The sequence below is a fragment of the Tinamus guttatus genome, unplaced genomic scaffold (genome assembly GCF_059628265.1).
Source record: "Tinamus guttatus ecotype Peru unplaced genomic scaffold, ASM5962826v1 Tinamus_guttatus_pri_ptg000188l, whole genome shotgun sequence".
NCBI classification, from domain to species: domain Eukaryota; kingdom Metazoa; phylum Chordata; class Aves; order Tinamiformes; family Tinamidae; genus Tinamus; species Tinamus guttatus.
In genome coordinates this window covers 177,660-186,950 of record NW_028288722.1, presented here as the reverse complement: position 1 = coordinate 186,950, position 9,291 = coordinate 177,660, and positions in this window count along the sequence as shown.

Below are 9,291 nucleotides of genomic sequence, written 5' to 3'. Positions count from 1 at the left end.
ACTGTGTGACCGTGGCTAATGGGAACCACCCATGAAAACCACTCCTTCCCCCTTTAACCATTACAGAGGCTACTCAGGAAAGTGTTGTGACCTGTAATATATTACGACAAAAAAAAAAAAAAAAAAAAAAAAGCACATCTGCACACAATCAGTCTTGTGCAGCTGGCGAGACTGCTAGGAGGACAACCTTCAAGGACATGCAGCAGGACCCACTTGTCCCTGCTGCCCACAGCGGGATCAGTGAGAAGAGATTTGGCACAGCAAAAGTGCAGAAAGGTCACTTCTCAACCAAAAAGATTGCTAAGCTTCCCCCCGTGTTGTCTGCCAGCCACAGCATGGACAACTGTGGCCATAAAACCAAGTTTAAATGATCTGCTTACTTCCCCTCCAGCAGGAGAAGAGGGCAACTTTGTCAGGTTGCACCACTGGACACCCTGCTGCTGCCCTCTTGCTCATGAGGCTGTTTTGTTTGCAGCCATCACCCACACCTGAGATGGCAGAGCTCAGCATCCCCTTCTAATTCCCCTTCTATACAGTCCTCACTTTTTAATGGCACTAGATGTTCTTCTGATGGTACTAGATACTCTTCCAGGTCTTCAGAGGGTACAACGAGTTATCTAGTACCCGAGGCATTAGCAGGAGGGTGCAGGAGGCCAGCTGCATGCCAAGGACGTTAGGATGCTGAACTAGGAGACTCTGTTGGAGGCCTGGTGCAAGATGTACATGGACGTGTGCCCCAGCTGGCACGAAGCACCAACGACCTGAGCCATGAGCCAAGCAGCTCAGGAATGATTCTTGAGGGATAATTTTACCTCTTGGTGTTTTCTTTTTTTAACAAAAATAAGAAACCCAGAACTTTTTCTGTAAAAGGAAACAAAGGAAAAAATCCCTGATTTTTGGACAAAACTATTTCCAGCAGAAAAGATTTTGTTCTGCTCTGACCCTGAGGAAACCGGAGACCCAGCACAACTGCAACGAACACATCTGATGGGGCAGGGCAGGGCACAGAGGGAAGGAAGAAATAGGCTGGCAGCGAAGCCACCATCTAGGGGACAGAGGTCTCTGTTCCACCTCGACCTGGTGAGCAAGTTGTAACTTTGGCATCATATGTAAGCTAATAAATCTGGGCTAGCCTGCTCCAGCAGAAGGTGTATGACATCCACATCCAGGAATCCCAGATTCATATCTCTGGCCGTGTCAGTCAAGCAGCTGTTTTTCATCCTGGCAAATCTTGCCAGCTGCAGGGGTCAGACCAGATTGATGTTGAATAAGCTGCACTGCTCTCCCATCCTCTCTCCATGCAGTCCCTGGGGAATCAGGCTCCTCGCTGCAGCCATGGGCTGTCAGAGCTGGGAAATCTCTGCTGGTCTTCACGCCTGCAAATGAAATCAGCCCTGCTTGCTCACCCATGGCCTGCCTGACAAATGATCCACATTTCAGACTTGGCTACAAACTGAGATTCTTGGGTAGTAGAAGACATCTCGTGGCTGCAAAATAAAGATTTGAGAAAGGGAACGCTGGGCCACCAAGGCAGAGCACAAGGAGTAGCACAGGTGGGAGAAAAACACCTTGACGTGTCAGTGTGAGACTGTCAGACTGCTCAGAAACAGCTGCTGAAACCTGTTCAGGAGAGACCCAAAGCCCTCCCCAGAGCACATCTGAGGGTGCTGGCTGCTATGGCCAAAGAGTTTGATGGGCAACTGAGAGCCCAAAGAATCTCCAACCTGGACAGATGCTGCTCAGGTTCCCGATGCAGAGCCCCATCCTGAGAGCTGAGCCCAGCCCTGAGGTCTCAGTCCTGGCGATGGGCCCTGTGGCTTGTGGGCAGCAAAAAGCTGGGCTGGAGAAGGCTGGAGGTGGCTGCTGGCTGGTGGCCACCAAAACAGCAGGAGAGCTTAGACGGGTCTGAAGGGTGCCCAGGACCTCCTGTTGCTAGGGTGGTCTTGCTAACACAAGCATTCAAATAATCATCCTTTCAGTGTAAATATAAACAGGAGGATCTTTCCTTTCCAAGCTTTTTGGCTGCACCCGCTTCTCATTTTCTAGATGGCAAAGTAAAGGGCTTTTTGTCCAAGAGAGGTGAGAGGCAAGCGTGGTTTCTGTGCCGGGACTCAAGACAGTTGGCATCAAGGCTTTTCTCTGCAGAGCACCTAGTCTGAGCGGCAAAGCTCAGCACAGCATAGGATTTCACAGTGTGCATCCTTTGATGCTTCATTGGTCACCCCAGAGGTCTGCGTGGCCCTGCGGTCACGCTAGGTATCTGTCCAAGGTTGTCCCCACACCTTGGGGCTGGGAACTTGTTGGGCTGAGAAGCAAGGAAGGTTTTTCAGGGCAGAATAGGTTGTGGAGTTGGCTGTGGACTGTGTGACACACCAGAAACATTAACTGCGACTGGCCCGTTCAAGGCTGGGCAGAGCTTAACCAGGGGACAACCAGGGCTTGGGTGAATTCTCCCATCCCTCTCCCTCTGGAGGAGTCTCCCAGTCTGTTCAAGACCTCTGCTAAGGCCCTTTGAGCATACAAAAAACTGCTTGGTCCAGTTAGCCCTTGCAGGGGCTTGCAGGCCTGTCTGCAGACACAGCCAGGTTTTCACAGACAGACTTCAGGTCTGAAGTGGAGGTTAAACAGGACCCGTTCACCAGCACATCTCTCCCTGCACTTCCACTTGCCCTTTTGACTCCTGAGTAGCTTAAGGATGGGTTTTGTATGGGATATCTACACTGGAAGCAAGGAAGGGAATATTCACACTACCCTCACACAGCAGTTTTCAGAGAAAGGAAGAGGATGAGCAGGGAAGCGGCAGTTGGCCGGGCTGCCGGCGCTGGAGCGGCTGCTCAGACTTGCCGTGTGCTGCTCATCGCCAGCAGCTCCTCCAAGATGAAGCGATCCCACAGCAGATAGGAAAGTGCTGAGTGCGCAGAGGCAGGGGCCAGGGCAGGTAATGCAATGCCGTGACTCAGTCCTCATCTCACTGCCATCGATGTTCTGCTCGGTTAACCCAGCTGAGCTCAGGGCAGTTACTCTTCATTTCAGAGAAGGGCAGGACTCGGCACCTCATTCTTCTCCTGGAGAAAAAATGCGGTTTGGGAGATGGAAACCACCTCATTAGGGCTTCTTCCGACAGCCTTGGTGCCTCCTAAGCCTGAATCCACGAGGCTGCAGCGTGCATGTGTGTGACTTCTGGTGAGCTCTTCACAGCAACCTCCGCCTGGGATATCAGCGCAGTTTTAATATAAACCTGAAATTCTTGAGGCAGATTTGGCAGTCATAGCAAATATATATGTTACACGCACAGGATGATATGAAGCTGGATTTATGGAGGAGCTCAGATATCCGCAGTTTGGGGGTGAATAATATTACAAGGTCGTTGCTGTTAACCTAAAACCAAATGTTGTAAATCCAGGAAATTCGTCGCTGAGGCAGAGCACTGGGGAATCTCAGGCATGTCAGGAATGCAGGGGTCAGGCCCAAAACACCTGTAGGGAGACCAGGGAGGGAAGGAAGGAAGCATGGCTTTAGAAGGGGGTTAAATCTACCCTGGTCTCAAGCGAGTGCATTGCTGCCGTGCCACCGCTGTGCTGTGTCACTGCTGAGCAAGAGAGAGCACCGCCAGCAGCACAGTGGAGCGGCTGTGTCCCCCTGACCAGGAGTGTCAGTGACAGTGACTTGGAGGTGGGGATGGGGTGCACCTCCATGGTGGGGTCCCAATGAGGGGGTTCCTCTGCTCTATGAGCCAGGCAGGTGCATGGAAGCTGCAAGGTGCCACCACTTTTCAGGGGGGCTTGGAAGCAGGCGGTGGGTCCCATAGGGGTAGCTCCAGCCTCTGTACTCCCCACACCAGGAGCAAGGTCCCCAGGGGGGCTGGGTGCTCACCTGATGCCCTCCTGCTCCGCAGTGATGGGGGCTGCAGGGTGCATCCATTCACCTCCTTCCTGGAGTCCTCCAGGGGCTACGCGGAGCAGTGGGATCTGAGGACAACCAGGGCAAACCCTCAGTGTAAGACCAAACCACATAGGCTTCACAGTGGCCGGATCCATGTCCTTCGCCATACACCTTTCTGCCAGAGATGCCATCTGACAGGAGGACAAGCACTTGTGCAGCAAGAAAACGTGCGGCCACAACGGTCCTGGGAAAGGGGCCTGATGAAAGCCACTGGGACCTGGCTTGGTGCCCAAGCCCTCTCGGTGCAGGGGAGGAAACCAGCAGCAGCCGAGTGCTGCCGGGGACTCAACCAGCCGGCCGCGCTCCCGCAAAGGGGCTTTACTCCGGGCTGCCTCCCCGCTTCCAGCTGTCACTCGCTGTTTGCATCAAGCCGCTGCAGCCAGAGCCACCCCTCAAAGCTCCCGGACTTGCAATTAATCCCTGGTGACAGTTTGCGCCCTCCGTACACGAGCGTTAACCCCTTGGATGCTGCCTGTGCACAGGGGGCTGCATGGAGGGCTGCGCTGTGCAGCGGTTCTTCAGCTCCGCATCTCCTTTCATTGTGGGCTGCCCACGATCCCCCTCAGCGCCCGCTCCTGCAAAGTGATGGAAAAGGACAAATATTTATCCTCACTGCAGCAGCAGCCCTTTGTCTTTCCCACACTGTCATCAGGCTTTTCCAGGCCTGGCTTTCAGGAGGGAGAGCGTAAGCAGATACTATATAAGGGTAAAAGCCAGTTTGGGCAGCCGTGGGCTTTCGCGCTTGCAGCATTCCTTGGAGGAGAGGCTGGGGTGGCGGTGGGGATCATGGCCCCTCTGCGCACTGGGTGTAGTCACGGTGTTACCAGGGTCCACTGGCTTCCTCTGTGCCCTGGGATGGCTGTCACAGCCTGAGCTGCAATTAAAAGGAGGCCATTTCTGACCGTCGCTGCAGTGCAGAAAGTTTGCAGGCCTTGCATGGATGTGTCCTGCAAATGGGACCAACCGGAAGAGAAAGAGACTGGCCCAGGGTGCATGGGCCTAGGTTTGGTCCCAAGCCCAGAGGTGGCCGTGCGCTTCATGGGGACACGTGAGCAGCGCCTGGGTGCTGCTCGCACGTGGTCTGCACGTTCCAGGCTCTGGTAAACCATCCCGGCACGTGCAGCCCCCACTGCTGGGTCTCCAGATGGATCCAGCTCGAGAGGCCACTGGAAACCTCCCTTTTCCAGCCTTTTTTTAACCTCCTGCTTTGGAAAGCCTGGGCTGGAAGCACTGAGCTATAAAAGTGTCTTCCACCAGCCAGAATAGGTCTTGGGAGGCCAGAGCTGCAGCCAGTGCCCGGATCTGCTGCCCTGGTTCCGGTGTGCAAGCACAGGGCTGTTTCCAAAGGAAAGGCATGAGAGAAGGGACTGTAGCCACTCTCTCCCTCTGCCAGGTGACTTGAGGGCAGGGCATTTTTAATATTGGAAAGAAATAAATTGGGACCTGACTCCTGGACTGTCGAACGCTCCTTTGGCTGCGGCAGAGGGTAACTGCTCATCAGCCTTTCACCGTTTATGGATTACCTTGCTACCGTGGATTACAATGTTATCCCGAGTGGGTTTGTCTCCCAGACATCCTGCAATAGCTTAACTTCTGTCAAGAGCTGCTTTTTTTCTTATTTTCCCCCCACTCCACAGCAGATTCAGCTTGGAGAGCTGCCAGAGACCTTTTTAAGCATTACCAGAAGGGCTGGCAGGAATTCAGCACTAACTCATTACAGGTCCTGCGCCCGTTCAGCTGGGGGTGACGCTTGCCCTCTTTTGGGACCCTGACAGAAAACCTAAATTAAAAGGGGAGGAGGGAGAGGGAAGAACCCTGAGGAAAAAAAAATAATCCCGACAAGGATATGTGTGTTAACCCCCACCCTTTCCTCCCTGTCAGCCTCAGCTCCTCTTGCAGATCGATGGCCCTGTTACTGCAGCACAGGCTCCACTGAAAGTGTCTCTGGTCACCGCTGGCCGTGCTGGTGACATGGATGTCCCACAGGCGCTCGAGTCGGGGGCCATGAGGCTTTCCTCAGATCCCAGCCTCTGCTCTTCTCCTCTGTGCTGTTTCATCTGCTCTGCTGATGTTTTACAACACAGAGCTGCGCTTCCTAGGCCCAGGCCCCACGCGAGCACTGCTGCCGTGGCTGTGCTCACAAGGCCCCAGGCTCCTTTCTGGGTTATTTATTTTGCGCAGAAAATTCACTCAGCTTCAGCAGAGCCGTGGTGGAGGGCTAGCAGACACGGAAGATATTGTCCAGGTGGAAAACAACATGAATAAAAGAGGTGTTTTATTTTTCTCAGGATGAGGTTTCATCTCCACCTTACAATAAGACCTATCAGTGATGAAATACTAGGTACATGCAATAAAGAATAAATTTATAAAAATGACACAAATCTGAGCTACCATCAGAGCAGAAGATTCTTATCAAGCTCTTCTCAGATGTAAATACCCATGGAGGAATCATAGAATCCTTAAAGCTGGAAGGGACCTTTACAGATCATCCAGTCTAACCTCCCTGCACACACCCAGGAAAGGAAAGATATCTCCAAAAAATACCAAGCATCCCAAATACCTCAGAAGAGATGGGAGAGTTGCAGCAGCTGTTTCCAGGTTACATTAAATTTATTTTCCAGGTGGGTTTGCTAAACTAATGCAGCTGAGCTCTGTGGACTCTCCTCAGTCAGCCGGAGGATGGATGAGTGAAGGTGGCTGCAATTACTCTTAGGCTGTTCTGAGAATAACCTGATGGGGAGCTTGTACCGTGTAGCCAGACCCAGCAAGAGACCATTTAGAAAGAGCAGATCTTCCTACGGTGCCTTCCAGCAAATTCAAAGAAAATCAAAGTTAACATTCTGGATAATTAACAATTTGTTTGTTTTACAAACAACCTTTTCAAAAGCTCAGATCAATCTTACCCATGTTAAACATTTTAAAAAGAAAAAGCACAAGTCCAAAATAAAAAAAATACAAAAGCCAAGTCCAAAATAATAATAAAAAATCATTTCATTATTCGCAAATTGCTTTTAGCTTCATCTGTTTCCTAAGGCTCTAAAAAGCATCATCATTACTGTACTCAGCCCTTCTTGGCATCTGTAAGTTGGGAGCAATCGTTGATTGGCCCTGGTTTCCAGTGCTGCTGACACTGGACTTTCCCAACCCCACGGTGGGAAGTGGTGATGAACATGGGAATGGAGTGAGGGTCATGGAAATGAGGCAGTGATCATGGCACCAGCGTGTGGGTCACAAGAACGGGCCAGTGATCTCAGAAATGGGGCAACAACCATGGACACTGAGTGATGATCTCAGGAACAGGTGTATAATCTCAGGAAGAAGGCGATAGTCATTGAAAAGGGATGATGAGCATGGGAATGGAGAAATGATCTTGGAATAGGCCATGACTTTGTGAATAAGGAGATAATCTTAGGAATGGGGCAATGATCTTAGGAATGGGGTGATGATCCACTACTGGAGATGCACGCAAAGACACCATGCTGCAGCCAACAGACTGCACCGTTCCCTTCCTGTCACATCCAGATGCAAATCATGCAGGGAAATACCCTGCTTGCCTCGATGCTCTGCAGTTCCAGCCCCAGGAATAGTACGTTTGTACCTCTGGGAGCTACTTCTACGGCACCCAAAACCTTTGTCATCTTCCTGGTGATTGCCTCCTACTCTTCCCGTGCAGTGCCCATGTTTGCAGCCCACGCAGCCCATGGTGGAGTCTTGCAGGAGGTGGGCAGCAAGGGAGGAATTTTAAAACTTGTCGCAAGACTGAGCACGAGCTGAGCTGTCCCTGGTGAGACTGGCTGGCGCATCCGGTGCTCTCACGCAGCCCTTTGCAGATGCAGAGACAGGCTGCAGCTTTCAATCCCATTTCAGCGTGCCACCTCAAGCAAGGCAGCACACAAATTCCAGGGATAACCACATCAACATCTTGCTCCTTCAGCCCTTGGGTGGCAGGACTCGGGGACAAGCCACGGCTGCCCATGGAGCTGGCCTTGGTCGCGCTTTGCAGGCTCTTCCTGGGGTTAATGGTTCATAACCCTGCTGATGTGCATTTCCCTGAGGGAGTTCAATCATCCGGCTGGGAAGCAGAGATCAATTCCACTCTTTTCCTCTCTCCAGCCCAGGGAAGGGGTTAGCGCATGAGCCGAACCATTACAAAGTCAATGACAAGCTGATAGCTGGATATTGGCTTGCTAATTAAACTGGTAGGGTTCAGTCAATCATTAAATTGGATTGAATTAAATTGAATTAAATTGTCACTGTGGGCAAAGCTCCCTGGGGGAGCACGGGAATCCCTTGTATGGGAAGAACTGGGAGCCCCAGAGCCCTGTACATCAGAGTACACAGGTATGCAGGGATAAGGATGGGTATTAGGTTTATTAACTGCTTCCCCTTGCAGGGATATCCCCCAGGAGTGATTTATCCCCTAGCCCTTTTGCACTGGGTTCAGCTGCTGGGTTCTCTACGGAGATGATGATGAGACGGAGCATGGGCATCTCTCTACGGAGATGCCCATGAGACCTGACCCTCTTGCTTTGAGGATGGAGGTAATCATGGAAAAGGAGTGTAGAAAACACAGGGGTTCGACTGTCACGTGAGAATACAGACTGTGCCGGGCTATTGATAAAGGCAGGAGAAGCTCTTCCCCTCTTAAGCCCCTTGCACAGTGAGGAACTGGACCAAGGACAGGCATCCTTTCCACCTGCAAGGCGACCAAGCAAACAGGAGTTAATCATCAGCATGAGCAGAAGGGATGAGCTGCAATGCCAGAGATGTATCACACTGTAACTGCAACCCCCAAGTTTCTCCTGGACCTGGCAGAGGGACAGAGCTTGGGACACAGTTGTTCTGCCCTTGTCTCTGCACTGTCCCTTGTCTCTGCTGGCTCAAGCAGGAGACAAGGACATGTCCAAGGAGTCATCACTTACACCGGGGTCTGTAATCCCAGTTTTGAAGCAGAAGCTGCACTTGCACCCTGGGAGAAGCACTTGCACATCGGGGCTGGAATGAAACTCCCATGTTTGCAGCAGGGGTGGCCTCCAGATGGAGAGCTGCAGCTGTGAGGCCACCCAGGGACATTAGCGGCCCTGCTGCAGGCTGGGCCATCCCTGCACTGTCCCCAGCCTCAGGAGACAGTGAAGCCCATGGCTCTCACAGCTGAACAGAGGGCAGATGGTGTTCCAGGAGACCAGAGGCAGAAAAGGGGGACCAAGGAGGCAGGAAACAGCTTTCAATTTCCCCTGAAACTCGAACAAGACACCGGGTTCACAGGGAGGGAACATCAGACATCATTAGGGCCCCTGGGGCCTTTTACTTTTTTTACAAGCTGTCTATAACATTTTTGCTTTCCCAGAG